Source organism: Pelophylax lessonae (assembly GCF_965119305.1).
Source record: "Pelophylax lessonae genome assembly, chromosome: 3".
Taxonomy (NCBI): domain Eukaryota; kingdom Metazoa; phylum Chordata; class Amphibia; order Anura; family Ranidae; genus Pelophylax; species Pelophylax lessonae.
Genome location: NC_138770.1, coordinates 71,116,544 through 71,142,002, shown reverse-complemented (window position 1 = coordinate 71,142,002; position 25,459 = coordinate 71,116,544).

Below are 25,459 nucleotides of genomic sequence, written 5' to 3'. Positions count from 1 at the left end.
CCCAAGTAGATACTTCATCTGCTGAAGTGGCATTGGATTTGGCTGTTATTTACTCTTTATCTACACGGAGGTAAGATACCCCAAATAACAAAATAATTCCAACTGTGGATAATTTAGATTTTGAGCTCCTTGCTCTCCAGTACTTCCTCGTTTTATGTCTTCCCCCCCCCCCCTTCTTCTCGTTTTTAGGGGTCACCATCTATTAAGTCCTAATAGGCACCTTTAGTTTGGGATAACCAAAGGTGACTGGAATCCTCTCCGTCACTTGAATGATCCCTTTCTTCCGTATTTTTTACACACCTATTCCCCCTTTGGATCATTACAACAGGTGAAGTGATCCGTAACTATATACTTAAGGGAACTCATCCTTGGAGTGAACTTTTCTGACACTGCATTATTATTTACAGGTTATAGAAAATAATATAAATACCTGATTCTAGCTCCCACCCTGCGGGACCCATACATATCTCCCCGTGGACAATATGAGCGGCTCCGGACATTTTCCGGTATGTGCACAAAAACCCCCCCTCCCCTACCATCCTCTCTTCTCCCTTTCCCCCTCCCCCACTCCCTCTTCCTTTTCCCCCCCCCTCCCCCCTCCCCCCCCTCTCTCCTTCCCCCTTGATATATTACCTCCTGAGATGGAACAACATGTTGTCGCATATGCAAAACTTTGATATGATTGATGTAACACACTAATGTATGTTTTTGTATTTTTGCTTCTGTTCTCTTGGTTTCACTTTTTGCATATGATTATGCTTTCCAGGAAAACATACAGATTCCCTGAGGAAGATTTTGGTACTATACAAATTTCGAAACGCGTTGGACTCTGTTATGTATCTGCAACTGTATTGTATTATACATTGAATGTATTATTACTGTTTGATTGATCTCTTTCATTCACATTTTTTTCAATAAATTGTTAAATATTTTAATTAATTCTATCTTTCTCGAAAGATCCTCATTAGTTACCTTTAAAGTCCCACCCTTCCAGGGGGTCATTCTCTTTTCTTTATCAATTAATCTAGGGATTATGGTAACACAATATCTGAGAACTACCCACATACCTTTTCATATATATTTTGGGTGGATAACACACCCGACCCCCGCTCTCTGCGGATAGTTCTCAGGTTACCCACTATTAGAGATTAATGATTTAAATTTCCTAAAAAAAAGGTTTTCTAACGGAGGAAAGGGTTTTTTACCATATTTTCCTCTATAAACCTCACTACAGGCTATCTATATAACCTGTTTATTGTAGACGTCCCAGAATGGGAGGCTTCCAGGGAGATGGCTGGGAGGAATTGATGTCTGACATTGAAAGCCAATTCCAACAAAAAGAGCAGATAGAATCGGACATTTTCACTTTGTTCTCCACTTTAAAACGCTTCTTAGAAAAAAAGTCAGCATTACACTGGCATATAAAATCTTTTGACAAATATGTGAAAGAAGGTCTGAATCCTTTAGGATTAAGGATTCAGATCTTCCCTACCCTTGAAAATATCTCGACTGAACTCAAACAGGATTGGGAGAGAATCCTTAATGAATGCTCCAAGAATCTTATGATTCTCCTTCAAACCGAATATCTCAAACAATTAAAACTTATTGAGACAGAAGTTTCTGCTATCAATAAACAACTAGCCCCATTAAAAACCTCCCCTCTATACACAGAACAAGAGAGTAAATTAAAAACATACCTTGAAGATTATAACAAAACAATATTACAAAGAAAAGAGAAAAAATACTGGAGGGATAGAATAGCCTTCAATGAAGGTAAAGCATACAGATGGAACCAAGGGCAACGCAATATGAGACGAAGGAGTGAATACAATAGGAATGATAACTATTCCTCTGACTCCTCTGCCTCCAACTCATCCCAAACCAACCAACGGGGACGCCCGAAAGGCGAATACCCACAATGGGGGAAAAATAAGGACAAAACTAAAAAGAAAAAACCCAATACCTCACAGGGATCAACCTCCACACCTAATAATAATGAGGGCACTGCCAGTGAAGCTATGGGTGGCTCCATCGAAAACCAAGGAACAACAACAACTAAATCAAACAGTAAGGGTCATTTTTTAGGAAGACCTCACACGCGACAAGCAGTCAAAACGCAAGTCAGCATGGACTCCTTTGCAGTCCGGTTAGCCGAGAAAACGGACTAACCATTATTAATTTATCATCTCACAATCTCACCAAAGGGGAGGAGGAAATACTTAGACTGGGATTATCCTTTTGTCCCAGCCAATCCATTGACAGGTTTAGTGTCATCAAAGACATAAATCTATTTGCAAGGGAAATTTTTTTCAAAAGTAAATATTTTAAACAGTCTGATAAAGCGCAAAAACCTGATACACAACTAAAAGCAGCGGAATATCGAGCCCTTCGGGACTTGAATTTACTCTTACAGGAAAGTGGTTATGACAATGAAGAAATCTGGGAAAATCTAAATAGCTCCTCAGATGAAGAATCCACACCTACACAGAGTAAAGAAAAAATTACCCACAAACGCTTTAAGAGAAAATCTCCAAAGTTTCCACAACTTAATCAAAATCCAACAATAGCCCTTTTTGTTAGGCAAGTCTCGAAAGATATTGATAAACTCAATATCCAATCTACCAAAGATAACCTCCTCCCCGATCAACGCGAAGCTTTAAAAACCCTCCAAAAAAACAATAATATTACTATTAAACCCAGTGACAAAGGAGGGAACATTGTCCTTTTGGACAATGCAAACTATGAAAAAATGTGTTTCCAACTTTTGAATAACACAACATGCTATCGAAAAATATCAGCCCAAACAATTTCAACATTCAATAATGAATACTATACCATCATTGATGGAGCCAGGGAAACAGGCACAATCACAGTTGAATTGTGGGAATACATGAGGACACCATATCCCCGTATTCCCACTTTCTATTGTTTACCTAAGATCCACAAAGATCTCAGGAATCCACCGGGCCGTCCCATAGTTTCGGGAAATGGCAGTATCACCGAAACAGCGAGCCGGGTAGTGGATGCCCACTTAAGACCTCATGTTACTGGCCTAACCTCCTATACCTAGGATACTATTCACATGCTTCAAATCTTAGAAGGTGTGACCATTCCACCCAATGCTCTACTTGCAACTATAGATGCGGAGTGTCTATACAACTCCATACCACATGAGAAAGGTCTTCTTGCCATAACCAAGATTTTGAAACAGCGAGGCCCTCAGGAACTAAGATACAATATGTTTATTTTGGAAGTTCTGAGATTTATCTTGGAGCATAACGTGTTTTCTTTTCAGGGTTCCCATTACCTCCAGGTACAGGGAGTAGCGATGGGGACTTGTTGTGCCCCATCCTATGCTAACCTGTACCTGGGGGAATGGGAACATAATATTATCACCAGTGAGGACTTGTCGATGTACTTCTGCCACGTAGTCATGTGGCAGAGGTACATCGACGATATTTTCCTGGTATGGGACGGTCCGGTGGAACTCCTTGAGGAATGGCTCATAAAATTAAACCAAAATGATATGAATTTATATTTTACCATGCATCATGACCCAAAATCTGTGGACTTCCTGGATATCACTATTCACAAAAGTGATGAAGGCCATATATCAACAACCCTATTTAGGAAGTCCACAGCAGGGAATACCTTGCTGCATGCAGCTAGTTTTCATCCTGAGCCACTCAAGAGATCAATCCCATTTTCGCAATATCTACGAATTAAGAGAAATTGCTCCCTAGAAAGGGACTTTAGGGAAAAGGCAGGGGAACTTACACAGAGACTCCTCGAAAGAGGATATTCTAAGACGTGTCTTAGAAAAAACTTCAATAGGGTACAAACTATGAAGAGACAGGACCTACTTTTCAAAACCTCCAAAAGGGAAAGGGCACCTATAAAGAACCCACCTAGAATTATTCTTGATTACTCCAATGAACATACTGAAATTCATGGAATTCTCAAAAAGCATTGGGCAATATTGAGGGAAGATCCTATCCTTGAACAGATAGTAACTCCTTCCCCTGCTATCACATACAGAAGAGCCACCTCCATGATGGACGATCTAGTCCAAAGTGAATATAAGGGGGCAGAGAGAGGAGACCCCTGTCGCGACAAAGGGACATTTCCCTGCGGCAATTGTGACCAATGTAGGGTGATAGTCCGCTGTAAAAGCACCAAGCTCCCCAATGGTGAAATACATCATTCGAAACACTTCGTTAATTGTAAAACTAGGGGGGTCGTGTATCTGATGCGGTGTGAATGTAAGGCCTTTTATGTCGGTAAAACCAAACAAGAACTTGGGAAACGCACTAGCAAACATATGCAAAGCCTCGACATTGGCAATCTTTATTTGCCACTGGGCCGACACATGGCCTTTGCGCACAGATACAGGACCCCCAAAGTTACATTTTACGCCCTTGAAAGGGTACACATTCCGGCCAGGGGGGGCGATTGGAACAAGCAGCTTCTCCAGCATGAAATGCGCTGGATTGCGAGACTTGGGGCAACGACCCCCCCTGGCCTGAATGAAACAGCTAGCTACAGACCTTTCTTGGAGGGATTCGTCTCAGGAAAGACAGATTAAGGATCTTCCCTTTGAGTAGCCCTTCTCCCTTTTGTTGTTGAGATCTAGGATCGACTCCCCCTCATTTTTCATCCCTCTTGTCTCTTCTTTCCTTGCTTTCCCTCCTTTCCAAACTACCCTTCCTCCCCCTTCCCCCCTCTCTCCCCTCCCCCCTTTTTTTCCCCCCCCCTTCCTCCCTTTCTTTTTTCCCCCCCTCCCCCCTCTTCCCATATTTTTCCCTCTACTTTATCTGCTCTATATGCTTTCAATGCTCCCTCTGATTAATTCAGAGCTATCTTTGGCGTCTCTTCCTCCTATTCCTTATCCCCCTGGAGGACTCTGACAAGCACTCTGAGGATGAATGCCGTTTGCATTTAGCCTCATCCTGGCTAAATGCATATCTCTTAGTGGCCTCTTTATATTTATTTTGATATATTTATATAATTATGTATTTAATTGTTATATTATATTATATTTTGCAATTCCAGTCATGTAATTGCATGATGCGACGAACATCTGTTTCTCCAAAAACATCCAATCAGGTAATTATCCTTCCACTTCTATCCAAAACCCTCCCTCCCCCCTCCCTTTCTTTTTCCCTTCCCTTCTCCCAGGGGGTCCACTGTCCGGCTGTCTGGATGTCATAATCATGTGATCTCATGTTTCCACATTTGTTCCTTTGGAGAGATATCCCGCAGCTGGGAGCCCGGCACGGGTGAGACTACTCTCCGTTGGGCCCCAAAATTTATTTTGGATGTCCCATCTTTTATCTGGAGAGCATATGCGTTATACAGCTGGATCAATTTCCTACAATCTCTGTGGGAATTCCAGGCTTGAACCCCCGACCATCTAAGGGTTAAACGCCACCACCCGTGCCGGGGCGATATCTTATAAGATTTCCCCTTCTGTATCTACTAGACCAAGTGTCCATAATGAAAAACTGGTATCTCTCGAAATTTTCGTATAAATCTTTATTATTATGACTCCGACATATTTATGGTTGGATCACACTGTTAAAACATTTCATTGTCCTATCTGGCATCAAAGATGTACCAATTGTTGGAATCAAGGGCGGATATTATTATCTTGCCCCTTTTGCAAGTGAAGGCGGAAGTCCATCACCGCGGCTACGTTCCGTGAAGTGCTGGATTATACGCCCAAACCGGATGTGATGTCACCGTCCTAGACTCGCGGTATTTTACTCGAGATTAAACAGACGGAAATGACGACATCACTCTAAACCTCGCGATGCCCATTGGCAAATCACGGGTCTCGTTATGATACTTTAGGGAACGCCGAGAATCAGTCCGGTGAGTGATCTCTCCGTGATAGGACAGAACTGTCGTTCCTCCAACCCTCCCTACAGCTAAGTAAGTAACCTTCTTTAGGGGAATTTTTGATCGTTGGAATGCTTTGGGTACTTTCATCAAGGTGAACTTTATTTTACACCTTATACATATTTACTCCTTCAGATCTATGGGCGAACCCCACTAGCTGTACAATCAGCCGTGGGGGTTTTCATCCGTCCCCGCTTGGAAGACATTGTCATTGGGTGTCTGCCACCTCTTTTCATCCTACGGTATTTATATTTATACTTCTATTGGGGACACTCCTGCCATATACTATATCCTGGATAGGTAACCAGACAGATGCAATATAAAACTTTTTTTATATTTTAGACACAAGCATAATACCAATATCTATATTCAACCACTCTAGGATAAAAAGCACACCCCCAAGTAGATACTTCATCTGCTGAAGTGGCATTGGATTTGGCTGTTATTTACTCTTTATCTACACGGAGGTAAGATACCCCAAATAACAAAATAATTCCAACTGTGGATAATTTAGATTTTGAGCTCCTTGCTCTCCAGTACTTCCTCGTTTTATGTCTTCCCCCCCCCCCCCCTTCTTCTCGTTTTTAGGGGTCACCATCTATTAAGTCCTAATAGGCACCTTTAGTTTGGGATAACCAAAGGTGACTGGAATCCTCTCCGTCACTTGAATGATCCCTTTCTTCCGTATTTTTTACACACCTATTCCCCCTTTGGATCATTACAACAGGTGAAGTGATCCGTAACTATATACTTAAGGGAACTCATCCTTGGAGTGAACTTTTCTGACACTGCATTATTATTTACAGGTTATAGAAAATAATATAAATACCTGATTCTAGCTCCCACCCTGCGGGACCCATACATATCTCCCCGTGGACAATATGAGCGGCTCCGGACATTTTCCGGTATGTGCACAAAAACCCCCCCTCCCCTACCATCCTCTCTTCTCCCTTTCCCCCTCCCCCACTCCCTCTTCCTTTTCCCCCCCCCTCCCCCCTCCCCCCCCTCTCTCCTTCCCCCTTGATATATTACCTCCTGAGATGGAACAACATGTTGTCGCATATGCAAAACTTTGATATGATTGATGTAACACACTAATGTATGTTTTTGTATTTTTGCTTCTGTTCTCTTGGTTTCACTTTTTGCATATGATTATGCTTTCCAGGAAAACATACAGATTCCCTGAGGAAGATTTTGGTACTATACAAATTTCGAAACGCGTTGGACTCTGTTATGTATCTGCAACTGTATTGTATTATACATTGAATGTATTATTACTGTTTGATTGATCTCTTTCATTCACATTTTTTTCAATAAATTGTTAAATATTTTAATTAATTCTATCTTTCTCGAAAGATCCTCATTAGTTACCTTTAAAGTCCCACCCTTCCAGGGGGTCATTCTCTTTTCTTTATCAATTAATCTAGGGATTATGGTAACACAATATCTGAGAACTACCCACATACCTTTTCATTATTGCATCCACTGACACCAATGTTAGGGTTTATTATTGTGTCCACTCTCACCAATGTTGGAGCTTATTATTGTTTAAACAGACACCAATGTTGAGGGTCATTATTGCACTGAAACACAAATGCTGGGGTTAATTTTGCACTCAGACACAATAGTTGGGGTTATTATTGCATCCACTGAAACCAAAGATGGGGGTTATTACTGGGTTCATTGACACAAATGCTGGGGGTTATTATTGCACACACTGACACCAATGCTGGGGTTATTGTACAGCAATATGCTGCAAAAAATAAAGCAGGGCCAAAATGTTTGTGCGTTGAGATGTATTATAGCTAGGGTTGAGCGGACACCTAGATGTCCGTGTTCGACGGGTTCGGCCGAACTTTAAAAAAAAGTCCGGGTCCGTGTCCCGGACTTTTACCGAACTTTTCCCGGACACCGAACCCCATTGAAGTCAATGGGGACCCGAACTTTAAGGCACTAAAATGGCTCTAAAACACCAAAGGAAAGGGCTAGAGTGCTGCAAATGGCAGCAAAACGTAATTAAGAGCATGGCAAGTGCTCTGCAAACAAATGTGGATAGGGAAATAACTTAAAACAACAAAAAAAAACAGAAAAATAAAACAATGTTCTTCTTCATCTCTGAAGGACGAGGCCCATATGGAGTAGGAGGGAGGTTGAGGTGGTGGTGGATGTGGCGGTGACATAGGCGTGCGCACAGGGTGTGCTGGGTGTGCCTGGGCACACCCTAATCACCTAGGGCACATAGCATTGCCAGTGAGGAGATGGGAAAGATCTCCCTGGGACCTGCTCTGCTCTATTTCTCCTTGCCTACAGGTACATGGCCCCGATACATTACTCTCCCTGCTGGCAAACACATGCATGTGTATTTCAACTTTGGGGTGCACACCTTAATGCAATAGGCTGCGCACACCTATGGGCGGTGTAGGTGGAAGCGGCGGTGGAGGAGGACCAGGGCCGGATTAACAGCATCATGGGCTTGGTGCTGAGGATTTTGAAGGGCCTTAAGGGCCGTGCCTTGCCATGCACCCAGAGGAGGAAGGGTGCAGCCATGCATGCCTAATTCAACATGGGATGCTGTCTCTGAAGCCCATAAACACATCCATGCATCGCCAACTGTCCCTCCTTGTCCGGCCTTCACGCTGTGTGGGGAGGTTCTGAGGGTGCTGCCTGGGGAAGCGAGCATAGAAGCCAGACTTCTGTGTTTACAAGTGACAGAAGAGCGGTAACAGTGAATATGGCCAACCCGGGGCCTATATAAAAGGTAGGGGCCTGGAGCTGCAGCTCCAATAGCCCCTACATTAATCTGGCCCTGAGGAGGAGGACGAGGTAGCCAACACTGCTTCTTTTCAAAAATTTTAAATGAGGGTACACCCCAAAAGAGTGAGAAAGAGCAAAAATGGAACAATGGGTGGGTAAGGTCGGTATCCATTGCTATTCTGCATAAGGTACGGAAAAGTCCCGTGGGATCCATGCCTAGTTCATTTTAATGAACGTGAGCTTGTCCACATTGTCTCTGGACAGGCGGCTGCGCTTGTCTGTTATAACGCCCCCAGCCGTGCTAAATACCCGTTCAGATAATACACTGGCTGCAGGGCACGCCAGCACCTCCAAGGCGTAAAGGGCAAGCTCAGGCCATGTGCCCAATTTGGAGACCCAGAAGTTGAAGGGGGCAGACCCGTCATTCACTACATGTAGGCGTGTGCACACATACTGCTCCACCATGTTGGTAAAATGCTGCCTCCTGCTAAGACGTTCCATCTGAGCTGCTGGTGCTGCTGTTTGTTGTGGCGTGCTGACAAAGCTTTTCCACATTTCGGCCATGCTAACCCTGCCTTCTGAGGTGCTGGCGGTGCCCTGGTTGCGTTGGCGACCTCCTCCTCCTCCTCCTCTGCCTTGTGCTTCCACTGTGGCCCCGCTGTCAGATGGGAATGCCAGCAGCATGGCGTCTACCAGCGTGCGCTTGTACTCGCGCATCTTGCGATCGCGCTCCAGTGAGTGAATTAAGGACGGTACGTTGTCCTTGTAACGGGGATCCAGCAGCGTGGCCACCCAGTAATCAGCACAAGTTAGAATGTGGGCAACTCGGCGGTCGTTGTGGAGACACTGCAGCATGTAATCGCTCATGTGTGCCAGGCTGCCCAGAGGCAACGAAAGGCTGTCCTCTGTGGGAGGTGTATCGTCCGTGTCCTCTGTATCCCCCCAGCCACGCACCAGTGATGGCCATGAGCTGGCCTGGGTGCCACCCTGCTGTGAACATGGTTCCATCTCCTCCTCCAGCTCCTCCTCCTCCTCATCCTCCTCATCCTCCAGAACTGTGCCCCTGCTGGACAATTGCGTCCCTGGCGTTTGCGTGTGCAGGAACCCACCCTCGGAGCCCCTTGCGAATGACTGCCCTGAAAGCCTTGGAAATGTTACCTCTTCATCCTCCTCCTCCTCCTCATCCTGTGCCACATCCTCTTCCATCATCGCCCGAATTGTTTTTTCAAGGAGGCATAGAAGTGGGATAGTTAAGCTGAGAACGGCGTCATTGCCACTGGCCATGTTGGTGGAGTACTCAAAACAGCGCAACAAGGCACACAGGTCTCGCATGGAGGCCCAGTTATTGGTGGTGAAGTGGTGCTGTTCCGCAGAGCGACTCACGCGTGCGTGCTGCAGCTGAAACTCCACTATGGCCTGCTGCTGCTCGCACAGTCTTTCCAGCATGTGCAAGGTGGAGTTCCACCTTGTGGGCACGTCACATATGAGGCGGTGAGCGGGAAGGCCGAAGTTACGCTGCAGCGCTGCCAGGCGAGCAGCAGCAGGGTGAGAACGCCGAAAGTGCGCACAAACGGCCCGCACTTTCTGCAGCAGCTCTGACATATCGGGGTAGTTTTTAAGGAACCTCTGCACCACCAAATTCAGCACATGCGCCAGGCAAGGGATGTGCGTCAAACCGGCTAGGCCCAGAGCTGCTATGAGATTTCGCCCGTTATCGCACACCACCAGGCCGGGCTTGAGGCTCGCTGGCAGCAACCACTCATTTGTCTGCTGTTCCATGCTCCTCCACAACTCCTGCGCGGTGTGTGGTTTGTCCCCCAAACAGGCAAGTTGTAAAACTGCCTGCTGTCGTTTACCCCTGGCCGTGCTGAAGTTGGTGGTGAAGGTGTTACGCTGTCCGGATGAGGAGGCGGTAGAGGATGAGGAAGCGGAGTAGGAGGAGTTAGGAACAGGAGGCAAACTGAAGCGCCCTGCAATCCTCGGTGGTGGAAGGACATGCGCCAAATTGCTATCCGCCTCAGGCCCATCCGCCACTGCATTTACCCAGTGTGCCGTTAGGGAGATATAACGCCCCTGACCGTGCTTACTGGTCCACGTATCCGTAGTTAGGTGGACCTTGGCACAGATGGCGTTGCGCAGTGCACACCTGATATTTTCCCCCACTTGGTTGTGCAGGGAAGGGATGGCTTGCCTGGAAAAGTAGTGGCGGCTGGGCACGACGTACTGTGGGACAGCCACCGACATAAGGTTTTTAAAACTGTGCGTCTCCACCAGACGGAATGACAGCATTTCAAAGGCCAATAATTTTGAAATGCTGGCATTCAGGGCCAGGGATCGCGGGTGGGTAGGGGGGTACTTCCTCTTCCTCTCAAGTGTTTGGGAGATGGAAAGCTGAACGCTTCCACGGGACATTGTGGAGATGGTTGTTGGTGACCCAGGTGGTGGTGTTGCTGACAGATCGTCTGTTTGCGGGGTGGCAGGTGCCGGTATCACTACAGATGTGGCTGGAGCGGCCGAGACTGCAGCACAAGAGGAAGCAGGATGAGCCAGAGACGTTTCTTGGTTTTGAAGGTGTGTACTCCACTGCAGCTCGTGCTTTGCACTTAGATGCCTGATCATGCAGGTTGTGCTCAGGTTGAGAAGGTTTATGCCTCGCTTCAAGCTCTGATTGCACAGGGTGCAAACCACTCGTGTCCTGTCATCAGCACATTTTCTAAAGAACTTCCACGCTAGAGAACTCCTTTGAGCTGACTTTGGTGCGCTCGTTCCCTTGCTGCGTTGGGCAGTAGCGGGCGTAGTGTCTTCTGCTGTGCTGGTGGCTCTGTGCGACCACCGCCTCTTCCTCCAAACTACTCAGGTCACCTGCATGACGTTCATTCCATGTGGGGTCGAGGACCTCATCGTCCTCCACATCATCTTCCACCCAGTCTTCACCCCTGCCCTCCTTGTCGGTCTCCACAATGCTGAACGCCGCAGCAGTTGGCACCTGCGTTTCGTCATCATCGGAGACGTGCTGCGATGATCCTTGCATGTACTCATCTTGAGAAATAAGTGGTTGGGCATCGCTGCACTCAATCTCTTCCACTTCTGGGGCAGGGCTAGGTGGATGGCCCTGGGAAACCCTGCTGACAGAGTCCTCAAAAAGAATAAGAGACTGCTGTATGGCTTGGGGCTCAGACTGCTGGCCTGATTTGCAAGGGGGTGAGGTGAAAGACGGTTGGACATTGGCTGCAGGTGCCAACTCTGACCTTTCTGCAGTAGACTGGGTGGGAGACAATGTGAAGGAACTGGAGGCACTGTCAGCAGCAAACCAATCTACTATCGCCTCAACTTGTTCTGGCCTCATCACTTCTAGGGGCGTTTGATGCCCTACCAAATACTGATGCAGGTTCTGTCGCCTACTCACACTTGAGGAAGGTGTTTCACTTGTGCGTGTAGCTGGCACAGATCGACCACGTCCTCTCCTTGCAACAGGAGCTCTACCAGCAGCACCACGACCCAGGCCACGGCCCTTATTTGACGGTCTCCTCATATTTCTGTAATTTAAGATCTTGCCCTAGAAAGGTTTTTATTGAATAGCGGAATAGGAAATATGATCCAAAAAAGTGTATGTATCTCGCACGTACAAAACCACACTAGGCCCCAATTACTATTGTTTCTACCCCTAAAAGGATGGATGAGGAGTAGGAGGAGTATGGAACAGACAGCACCCTCAAATCTTCAGAAGTATGAGATGAACCCCAAAAACTTGGAAAGGTGGATCTCACACGTACCGACACAGACTATCCCGCAATTCAATTGATCCTCAAAGGTTTTTATTGAATAGCGGAATAGGAAATATGATCAAAAAAAGTGTATGTATCTCGCACGTACACAACCACACTAGGCCCCAATTACTATTGTTTGTACCCCTAAAAGGATGGATGAGGAGTAGGAGGAGGAGTATGGAACAGGCAGCACCCTCAAATCTTCAGAAGTATGAGATGAACCCCAAAAACTTGGAAAGGTGGATCTCACACGTACCGACACAGACTATCCCGCAATTCAATTGATCCTCAAAGGTTTTTATTGAATAGCGGAATAGGAAATATGATCAAAAAAAGTGTATGTATCTCGCACGTACACAACCACACTAGGCCCCAATTACTATTGTTTGTACCCCTAAAAGGATGGATGAGGAGTAGGAGGAGGAGTATGGAACAGGCAGCACCCTCAAATCTTCAGAAGTATGAGATGAACCCCAAAAACTTGGAAAGGTGGATCTCACACGTACCGACACAGACTATCCCGCAATTCAATTGATCCTCAAAGGTTTTTATTGAATAGCGGAATAGGAAATATGATCAAAAAAAGTGTATGTATCTCGCACGTACACAACCACACTAGGCCCCAATTACTATTGTTTGTACCCCTAAAAGGATGGTTGAGCAGTAGGAGCAGGAGTATGGAACAGGCAGCACCCTCAAATCTTCAGAAGTATGAGATGAACCCCAACAACTTGGAAAGGTGGATCTCACACGTACCGACACAGACTATCTCGCAATTGAATTGATCCCCAAAGGTTTTAATTGAATAGCGGAATAGAAAATATGATCAAAAAGAAAGTGTATGTATCTCGCACGTACACCACCACACTAGGCCCCAACTACTATTGTTTGTACCCCTAAAAGGATGGTTGAGCAGTAGGAGGAGGAGTATGGAACAGGCAGCACCCTCAAATCTTCAGTAGTATGAGATGAACCCCAAAAACTTGGAAAGGTGGATCTCTCTCACACGTACCAACACAGACTATCCCCCAATTTAACTGATCCCCAAAGGTTTTTGATTAAATAGCGGAATAGAAAATATGATCCAAAAAAAGTGTATGTATATCACACGTACACAACCACACTAGGCCCCAATTACTATTGTTTGTACCCCTAAAAGGCTAGATGAGGAGTAGGGGGAGTATGGAACAGGCAGCACCCTCAAACCTTCAGAAGTATGAGATGAACCCCAACAACTTGGAAAGGTGGATCTCTCTCACACGTACCAACACAGACTATCCCCCAATTTAACTGATCCCCAAAGGTTTTTGATTAAATAGCGGAATAGAAAATATGATCCAAAAAAAGTGTATGTATATCACACGTACACAACCACACTAGGCCCCAATTACTATTGTTTGTACCCCTAAAAGGCTAGATGAGGAGTAGGGGGGGTATGGAACAGGCAGCACCCTCAAACCTTCAGAAGTATGAGATGAACCCCAACAACTTGGAAAGGTGGATCTCTCTCACACGTACCAACACAGACTATCCCCCAATTTAACTGATCCCCAAAGGTTTTTGATTAAATAGCGGAATAGAAAATATGATCCAAAAAAAGTGTATGTATATCACACGTACACAACCACACTAGGCCCCAATTACTATTGTTTGTACCCCTAAAAGGCTAGATGAGGAGTAGGGGGAGTATGGAACAGGCAGCACCCTCAAACCTTCAGAAGTATGAGATGAACCCCAACAACTTGGAAAGGTGGATCTCTCTCACACGTACCAACACAGACTATCCCCCAATTTAACTGATCCCCAAAGGTTTTTGATTAAATAGCGTAATAGAAAATATGATCCAAAAAAAGTGTATGTATATCACACGTACACAACCACACTAGGCCCCAATTACTATTGTTTGTACCCCTAAAAGGCTAGATGAGGAGTAGGGGGGGTATGGAACAGGCAGCACCCTCAAACCTTCAGAAGTATGAGATGAACCCCAACAACTTGGAAAGGTGGATCTCTCTCACACGTACCAACACAGACTATCCCCCAATTTAACTGATCCCCAAAGGTTTTTGATTAAATAGCGGAATAGAAAATATGATCCAAAAAAAGTGTATGTATATCACACGTACACAACCACACTAGGCCCCAATTACTATTGTTTGTACCCCTAAAAGGCTAGGAGTAGGGGGAGTATGGAACAGGCAGCACCCTCAAACCTTCAGAAGTATGAGATGAACCCCAACAACTTGGAAAGGTGGATCTCTCTCACACGTACCAACACAGACTATCCCCCAATTTAACTGATCCCCAAAGGTTTTTGATTAAATAGCGGAATAGAAAATATGATCCAAAAAAAGTGTATGTATATCACACGTACACAACCACACTAGGCCCCAATTACTATTGTTTGTACCCCTAAAAGGCTAGGAGTAGGGGGAGTATGGAACAGGCAGCACCCTCAAACCTTCAGAAGTATGAGATGAACCCCAACAACTTGGAAAGGTGGATCTCTCTCACACGTACCAACACAGACTATCCCCCAATTTAACTGATCCCCAAAGGTTTTTGATTAAATAGCGGAATAGAAAATATGATCCAAAAAAAGTGTATGTATATCACACGTACACAACCACACTAGGCCCCAATTACTATTGTTTGTACCCCTAAAAGGCTAGATGAGGAGTAGGGGGGGTATGGAACAGGCAGCACCCTCAAACCTTCAGAAGTATGAGATGAACCCCAACAACTTGGAAAGGTGGATCTCTCTCACACGTACCAACACAGACTATCCCCCAATTTAACTGATCCCCAAAGGTTTTTGATTAAATAGCGGAATAGAAAATATCATCCAAAAAAAGTGTATGTATATCACACGTACACAACCACACTAGGCCCCAATTACTATTGTTTGTACCCCTAAAAGGCTAGATGAGGAGTAGGGGGGGTATGGAACAGGCAGCACCCTCAAACCTTCAGAAGTATGAGATGAACCCCAACAACTTGGAAAGGTGGATCTCTCTCACACGTACCAACACAGACTATCCCCCAATTTAACTGATCCCCAAAGGTTTTTGATTAAATAGCGGAATAGAAAATATGATCCAAAAAAAGTGTATGTATATCACACGTACACAACCACACTGGGCCCCAATTACTATTGTTTGTACCCCTAAAAGGCTAGATGAGGAGTAGGGGGAGTATGGAACAGGCAGCACCCTCAAACCTTCAGAAGTATGAGATGAACCCCAACAACTTGGAAAGGTGGATCTCTCTCACACGTACCAACACAGACTATCCCCCAATTTAACTGATCCCCAAAGGTTTTTGATTAAATAGCGGAATAGAAAATATGATCCAAAAAAAGTGTATGTATATCACACGTACACAACCACACTGGGCCCCAATTACTATTGTTTGTACCCCTAAAAGGCTAGATGAGGAGTAGGGGGAGTATGGAACAGGCAGCACCCTCAAACCTTCAGAAGTATGAGATGAACCCCAACAACTTGGAAAGGTGGATCTCTCTCACACGTACCAACACAGACTATCCCCCAATTTAACTGATCCCCAAAGGTTTTTGATTAAATAGCGGAATAGAAAATATGATCCAAAAAAAGTGTATGTATATCACACGTACACAACCACACTAGGCCCCAATTACTATTGTTTGTACCCCTAAAAGGCTAGGAGTAGGGGGAGTATGGAACAGGCAGCACCCTCAAACCTTCAGAAGTATGAGATGAACCCCAACAACTTGGAAAGGTGGATCTCTCTCACACGTACCAACACAGACTATCCCCTAATTTAACTGATCCCCAAAGGTTTTTGATTAAATAGCGGAATAGAAAATATGATCCAAAAAAAGTGTATGTATATCACACGTACACAACCACACTAGGCCCCAATTACTATTGTTTGTACCCCTAAAAGGCTAGGAGTAGGGGGAGTATGGAACAGGCAGCACCCTCAAACCTTCAGAAGTATGAGATGAACCCCAACAACTTGGAAAGGTGGATCTCTCTCACACGTACCAACACAGACTATCCCCCAATTTAACTGATCCCCAAAGGTTTTTGATTAAATAGCGGAATAGAAAATATGATCCAAAAAAAGTGTATGTATATCACACGTACACAACCACACTAGGCCCCAATTACTATTGTTTGTACCCCTAAAAGGCTAGATGAGGAGTAGGGGGAGTATGGAACAGGCAGCACCCTCAAACCTTCAGAAGTATGAGATGAACCCCAACAACTTGGAAAGGTGGATCTCTCTCACACGTACCAACACAGACTATCCCCCAATTTAACTGATCCCCAAAGGTTTTTGATTAAATAGCGGAATAGAAAATATGATCCAAAAAAAGTGTATGTATATCACACGTACACAACCACACTAGGCCCCAATTACTATTGTTTGTACCCCTAAAAGGCTAGATGAGGAGTAGGGGGGGTATGGAACAGGCAGCACCCTCAAACCTTCAGAAGTATGAGATGAACCCCAACAACTTGGAAAGGTGGATCTCTCTCACACGTACCAACACAGACTATCCCCCAATTTAACTGATCCCCAAAGGTTTTTGATTAAATAGCGGAATAGAAAATATGATCCAAAAAAAGTGTATGTATATCACACGTACACAACCACACTAGGCCCCAATTACTATTGTTTGTACCCCTAAAAGGCTAGATGAGGAGTAGGGGGAGTATGGAACAGGCAGCACCCTCAAACCTTCAGAAGTATGAGATGAACCCCAACAACTTGGAAAGGTGGATCTCTCTCACACGTACCAACACAGACTATCCCCCAATTTAACTGATCCCCAAAGGTTTTTGATTAAATAGCGGAATAGAAAATATGATCCAAAAAAAGTGTATGTATATCACACGTACACAACCACACTGGGCCCCAATTACTATTGTTTGTACCCCTAAAAGGCTAGATGAGGAGTAGGGGGAGTATGGAACAGGCAGCACCCTCAAACCTTCAGAAGTATGAGATGAACCCCAACAACTTGGAAAGGTGGATCTCTCTCACACGTACCAACACAGACTATCCCCCAATTTAACTGATCCCCAAAGGTTTTTGATTAAATAGCGGAATAGAAAATATGATCCAAAAAAAGTGTATGTATATCACACGTACACAACCACACTAGGCCCCAATTACTATTGTTTGTACCCCTAAAAGGCTAGATGAGGAGTAGGGGGGGTATGGAACAGGCAGCACCCTCAAACCTTCAGAAGTATGAGATGAACCCCAACAACTTGGAAAGGTGGATCTCTCTCACACGTACCAACACAGACTATCCCCCAATTTAACTGATCCCCAAAGGTTTTTGATTAAATAGCGGAATAGAAAATATGATCCAAAAAAAGTGTATGTATATCACACGTACACAACCACACTAGGCCCCAATTACTATTGTTTGTACCCCTAAAAGGCTAGGAGTAGGGGGAGTATGGAACAGGCAGCACCCTCAAATCTTCAGAAGTATGAGATGAACCCCAACAACTTGGAAAGGTGGATCTCTCTCACACGTACCAACACAGACTATCCCCCAATTTAACTGATCCCCAAAGGTTTTTGATTAAATAGCGGAATAGAAAATATGATCCAAAAAAAGTGTATGTATATCACACGTACACAACCACACTAGGCCCCAATTACTATTGTTTGTACCCCTAAAAGGCTAGATGAGGAGTAGGGGGAGTATGGAACAGGCAGCACCCTCAAATCTTCAGAAGTATGAGATTGTGTTCACTGTACCCCACAAAGATTGAGTTCACTGCACCCCACAATGATTGTGTTCACTGCACCCCACAAAGATTGTGTTCACTGCACCTCACAAAGATTGTGTTCACTGTACCCCCCAAAGATTGTGTTCACTGCACCCCACAAAGATTCTGTTCACTGTACCCCACAAAGATTGTGTTCACTGCACCCTAAAAGGATGTTGTTCACTGCACCCCACAAAGATTGTGTTCACTGCACCCTAAAAGGATGTTGTTCACTGCACCCCAAAAAGATTGTGTTCACTGTACCCCCCCAAAGATTGTGTTCACTGCACCCCACAAAGATTGTGTTCACTGCACCCCAAAAAGATTGTGTTCACTGTACCCCCCAAAGATTGTGTTCACTGCACCCCAAAAAGATTGTGTTCACTGTACCCCCCAAAGATTGTGTTCACTGCACCCCACAAAGATTCTGTTCACTGTACCCCACAAAGATTGTGTTCACTGCACCCCAAAAAGATTGTGTTCACTGTACCCCCCCAAAGATTGTGTTCACTGCACCCCACAAAGATTCTGTTCACTGCACCCCACAAAGGATTTTGTTCACTGCACCCCAAAAAGATTGTGTTCACTGCACCCCAAAAAGGATTTTGATCACTGCACCCCAAAAAGGATGTTGTTCACTGCACCCCAAAAATGATTTTGTTCACTCCACCCCAAAAAGATTGTGTTCACTGCACCCCACAAAGATTGTGTTCACTGCACCCCAAAAAGATTGTGTTCACTGTACCCCCCAAAGATTGTGTTCACTGCACCCCACAAAGATTCTGTTCACTGTACCCCACAAAGATTGTGTTCACTGCACCCCAAAAAGGATGTTGTTCACTGCACCCCAAAAAGGATGTTGTTCACTCCACCCCAAAAAGATTGTGTTCACTGCACCCCACAAAGATTGTGTTCACTGCACCCCAAAAAGATTGTGTTCACTGCACCCCAAAAATGATTTTGTTCACTGCACCCCAAAAAGGATTTTGTTCACTGCACCCCAAAAAGGATGTTGTTCACTCCACCCCAAAAAGATTGTGTTCACTGCACCCCAAAAAGATTGTGTTCACTGCACCCCACAAAGGATTTTGTTCACTGCACCCCAAAAAGATTGTGTTCACTGCACCCCAAAAAGGATGTTGTTCACTGCACCCCAAAAAGGATTTTGTTCACTGCACCCCAAAAAGATTGTGTTCACTGCACCCCACAAAGGATTTTGTTCACTGCACCCCACAAAGATTGTGTTCACTGCACACCAAAAAGGATTGTGTTCACTGCACCCCAAAAAGATTTTGTTCACTGCACCCCAAAAAGATTGTGTTCACTGCAGCCCAAAAAGATTGTGTTCACTGCAGCCCAAAAAGATTGTGTTCACTGAAGCCCAAAAAGATTGTGTTCACTGCAGCCCAAAAAGATTGTGTTCACTGCAGCTCACACACAGAAAAATGGATGTGGATCACTGACACCTGCCTATCTCCAATCCCACACCACACAGCAATATCGATTGTAGTTTGTAGAACACAGTTTCCCTAAAATTCAGCAGACTCTGTCCCTAACAGGATTGAGAAGAGATCGTAGATCAGGATTGAGTGCAGATTCACCCCACCCCCCACACAGCAATATCGATTGTAGTTTGTAGAAGACACTGACCCTATAATTCAGCAGACTCTATCCCTAAAATGCCTACAACTCGCCCTGCCTAAACACTCCGACCTGTCCCTCAATTCTATCCGGACACAAATGGTTTTTTCCTGCCTATCTTTCCCTAATCAGCAGCCAGCACATTGATGTGTGCTCTGTCCCTTAGCTAAGCAGCAGAATGACGCTGCTGCGGCGGCTGCCTCGAACTTATAAAGACTTGGTCACATGCTTCAGACGGCCAATCACAGCTACTAAGACATTTGCAGGCATGGCTGGGATGGCTTAAGGCACACCAGTTAAACGATTGTTGATTGGCTGTTGAAAGCCCGCCATGAAAAGAGCGCCAAAGCATGCAAAACCCGGAAATAAAACGACCGAACACGGATTTTTACCCGAACATACAGTAAAGTGTCCGTGTCCGTGTTCGGGTAAAAAAAATCCAATTATTCGGTACGAACACGAATAATACAGTCCGTGTTCGCTCAACACTAATTATAGCCCTTTCACTTTGAATGGGCTACCAAACTTGACACAATGAATCTCAATGTACAAAAATGCTCTGCTATAGCGCTGATCCTTAGAAGTCTCGGGCGCTGCACCTTAGGCCCTCTTTCATTTTTAAGCTGACCACCATGGCCCTATAGTATGTAAATAAAATGTAATAAAAAATGCTATGTCTATTTCAATGTACATGTACTGTAGATCCAACCACTAAAATATCATATTAGTTTTAACCCCTTAGAGCTGGCGCCCGCTGGCCCATTAAGGAGTTTAGAATGCAGGGAGGTGGGGCGGGACTTATGATCATGTGACAGCCACGATTGGCTGTCACGGCGGTCACATGATATGAAAGGTCCCGATCGCAAGCAGCGAATGGGAGCTTACCGTTAGCAGCCGGTAACCGTGATGGGAGTGCACAGGGCACAGGCTTAGAGCACAGCACTATCGGCACTATTGCATGCAAATATGTAGCCGGTCAGCGCCAAGCCAGTTTGCATATTTGCGTGCGCTCAGTAAGATAGGGTTAACACTTTGATAAAATTTGAAAATGTTTTCAGTTCTTGGGATCCTGCCAGGAAGATATTTTTTAATGGAGTAATAACTGTTCCCCAGTTGTGCTTCAGTTTTTTCACCATGTCACATGTACTGTTGGTGGAGACCACAAGCAGTTGTGTAGACTACTAGAGATGGACGAACATCGGCCCGGGGCGGATCGCAAAAGTCAGCGAACCGCGAGTTCGCGGTGGGCCCCATTGACTTTAATGGGAGGCGAACTTTAAAAACCTTTAGGTCATATTTGCAGCCACAAAAGACGTACTAGCTGTGCACAAATAGTCCCAGCACATGGACAATATCATAACAGAAGAATTGCAATTGAAAAAGTTGCCCTAAATTTTTTTTTTTTTACAGCAAAAAATATATATATTTTTTTCATACATCAGCCAGAACTGACAGAATCCGGTAAATACATGTCTAATACATATAGGGTCCATTCACACATCTGTAAAATGGGTCCGCATCCATTCCACAATTTGGCGGAACCTTTTTCAGACCCATTGTTTTTCATTTCCAGTCTGAAAAATTAGGCATTCACAGGATAAAGAAGTAAGTGTCGGCCATTCCAGGCCCCAAAAATAAGCCCACATGCGTTTACCTGACAGCAAAGAACGTAGTATTCTGTGGTTGAAGGTACATTAGGCATTCACAGGATACAGAAGTAAGTGTCGGCCAGTATTGGCCCCAAAAATTAGCCCACATGGGTTTACCTGACAGCTAAGAACGTAGTATTCTGTGGCCGAAGGTACATTAGGCGTTCACATGATACAGAAGAAAGTGTCGGCCATAAAAGGCCCCATAAATTAGCCCACATGCGTTTACCTGACAGCTAAGAACGTAGTATTCTGTGGCTGAAGGTACATTAGGCATTCACAGGATACAGAAGTAAGTGTCGGCCAGTGTAGGCCCCAAAAATTAGCCCACATGGGTTTAACTGACAGCAAAGAATGTACTGTATTTGATGGCTAGAGGTACATTAGACATTCACAGTATACAGAAGTAAGTGCCGGCCTGTATAGGCTCCAAAAATAAGCTCACATGGGTTGAACTGACAGCAAAGAACTTAGTTTTTGATGGCTAGAGGTACATTAGGCATTCACACAGTATACAGAAGTAAGTGTCGGCATGTATAGGCCACAAAAATAAGCTCACATGGGTTTAACTGACAGCAAAGTACTTAGTATTTGATGGCTAGAGGTACAGTAGGCATTCACAGTATACAGAAGTAAGTGTCGGCCTGTATAGGCCGCAAAAATTAGCCATTCAATGGACATGAAATGCCTTTTATGCCGCTGTATTTAGCGAAGACAAGGACCAGGAATTGTTGTGGGTGGATGGTGGTCTGGCAGATATTTGTGGCCTGTGATGAGAAATTTCAATGAAACATGGTCTACTGGTGGTCACATGTGTTGAATTCCTCAGAGATCCATGCCTCATTCATTTTTTTAAATGTGAGGTAGTCTACACTGTCATGAGCTAGGCGAGTGAGCTTATTGATCACGATCCCCCCTGCTGCGCTGAACGTCCTTTCAGACAGGACACTGGACGGGGGGCAAGCAAACAGTTCCATTTCAAATTGTGCAAGCTCTGGCCAGAGATCAAGTCTGCCCATCCAGTAGTCCAGGGGTTCATCATTCCTCAGAGCGTCCACATCAGATGTTAACCCGATGTAGTCGGACACCTGTCAGACACCTTTTTTTACGCTCCAACATTTGAGCCACAGAAGCCTGCCTTTTTCCAGAACAACGTGACGACGGCATCATGGAAGGTGGAGTGCTGGACAACTGTGAGGAGACAGGAGAAGGAGAAGAGGCTGGACGGTGAGAGCATGGAGTGTGGCTTTGTGGGTTCTGATGGTGTTGCTCCCACTGGGCTTGGTGATGGGATTTCAGGTGCCTTCTTAAGGTGGTTGTCCCTAGGTGAGTGTTGGGCTTACCGCCACGTATGCGTTGACTGCAAAGGCTGCAGATGGCAACACTGTTGTCAGCAACGGACACATTAAAAATGCCCACAGTGCGGAGCCATGTGCCGGCATCCTGGGAGTGCCAGAGGTGACTGTACATGGTTGATGGCTCGCACCTGGTACATTTGCAGTCTGCTTTGTACCTCTTGTGCAATGCAAGTTCTGCCTGCCTCTCCTCCCTATCTGCCGGTCCGTCAGTCTGTCAGTTCTACAAATAATTGGCCAGTAACTGTTGTCACTGTGTGTAGCACAGTTAACACACCAAAAGAGGCCACATTTTTGCAGGACTAAAATACAATCTTAGAAAAGTATACTGTTAAATAACACCTCACTTCAATCTGTGGTATTGGGGGGCCACAGGTTTATTACACCAGTTCTACAAATAATTGGCCAGTAACTGTTGTCACTGTGTGTAGCACTGTTTACACAGCAAGAGGCCAAATTTTTGCAGGACTAAAATTCAATCTTAGAAAATTATACTGTTAACCACTTAAGCCTCGGAGGATTTGGCTGCTAAAAGACCAGGGGTTTTTTTGCGATTTTTTACTGCGTGACTTTAACGGACAATTGTGCGGTCGTGCGACGCTGTACCTAAACGAATTTGACGTCCTTTTTTTCCTACAAACAGAGCTTTCTTTTGGTGGTATTTGATCACCTGTGCGATTTTTTGATCATGCGCTATAAACAAAAAAAGAGCGACAATTTTGCAAAAATAACAATATTTTTCACATTTTTTTATGTGAAATTCCCCCCAAAAAATGTAAAAATCAAAATTTTTTAACATTTTTGGCCAATTTGTTTTATGCTACATATGTTTGGTAAAAAAAATTGCAAAAAGCGTATTTTGATTGGTTTGCGCAAAAGTTATCGCGTTTACTAACAAAGGGAAAGATTTTTGGTGTTTTTTTTTAACGAGTAATGGCGGCAATCTGCGATTTTTTTTTCAGTACTGCGACATTGCGGCGGACAGATCGGACCCTTGACTGACATTTTTGACACTTTTGGGGTTACCAGTGACATTACTGCAGTAATCAGTGCTATACATATGCACTGTTACTGCAAAAATGACACGGGCAGGGAAGGGGTTAACTGTATTGGAGAGGGAGGGGTTAAGTGTGTCCTAGGGCCTGATTCTAACTTTATAGGGACATGGCTATTGGTGTAAAAACAAAGATCAACGGTCCTACATAGTAGAACCGTCTGATCTTCATTTTTACACCAGGGAGAATGACGGGCGGCTTGTTTACATAAGCCGCTCCGCCTTTCTCCCTTCACCGGAGCGATCGTAGTGTGACGCACTGACTTGTCAGTGAACGAGCCGCGGCGGGCGCGCGCCTCGGCTTCAATTTGTGGTATTGGGGGGCCACAGGTTTATTACACCAGTTCTACAAATAATTGGCCAGTAACGGTTGTCACTGTGTGTAGCACTGTTTACACAGCAAGAGGCCAAATTTTTGCAGCTCTAAAATACACTCTTAGGAAATTATACTGTTAAATAACACCCCACTTCAATATGTGGTATTGGGGGGCCATTGGTGTATCACACCAGTTCAAACAATTGGCCAGTGAGTTTGGCGTTGTATGTACCAGAGTTCACTCAGCAAAAGAGGCAATATTGTTGCAGGACACAAATAAACATGTAAAAGTATATTCAGATAACACCCCACTTCAATATGTGGTATGGGGGGGGGGGGCATTGGTCTATCACACCAGTTATAATACATGATAAGTGCTTTTGTCACTGTGTGTAGTATTGCTGCAGAAACGCTCAGTCTCACCACCACACCTGTCACAATGCTGCACAGTGCACAATAATACAACTAATCCACTATAATATGTTTTCTACAAAGTATATTATACTGTGGATTACCCCCCTCCACCCCTCCCCCTTTTAGTGCACTGCACAGCAATACCAAAAAATTTGCAGCCCTTTAAATGACTTTTGTGGACATTAACAGAGCAATTTGTGTCACTGCTGACGATCTCTAACTGCCCCTACAGCACAGACTGGATACCTGCCCCTATACTGAAGAGACTGTAATAGACTCTATACCGACATTGCAGCACTTTAAATGACTTTTGTGGACATTAACAGAGCGATTTGTGTGACTGCAGCCGATCTCTAACTGCCCCTAAAGCAACGACTGGATATCTCTCCCTAAACTCAAAAGATACTAGTAGACCTATACCGAAATACCAAGCCTGAAAAGGACTTTTGTGGATCTTCACAGTGCTATTTGTGTCTAGCAAACTCTCCCTCATGAGCACAGCAGACCTCTCCCTACACTGGCAGAAAGCGGAATGTGAAATGGCCGACAGCTCAGGTCTATTTATAGAGTAGGGGGACTGTCCATGTGCTGGAATGTTTCAATTGGCTGTCCGTTCCAACTGACGGCTGTGTCATGGGTCAAAGTTCTCCGCAATGTAAACTAAAATGGCCGCCGCGAACGACACCATGTGTTCACAAATTTGGCGGGCATCGAACAAGAAAAATTTGCCGCGAACCACAAGGCCATCTCTATAGACTACAGGAAAATGATGCTTGGCTACACACAGGATCAACAGACTGTAAAGAAAAGATAGTAAAAGATAATGGGAAT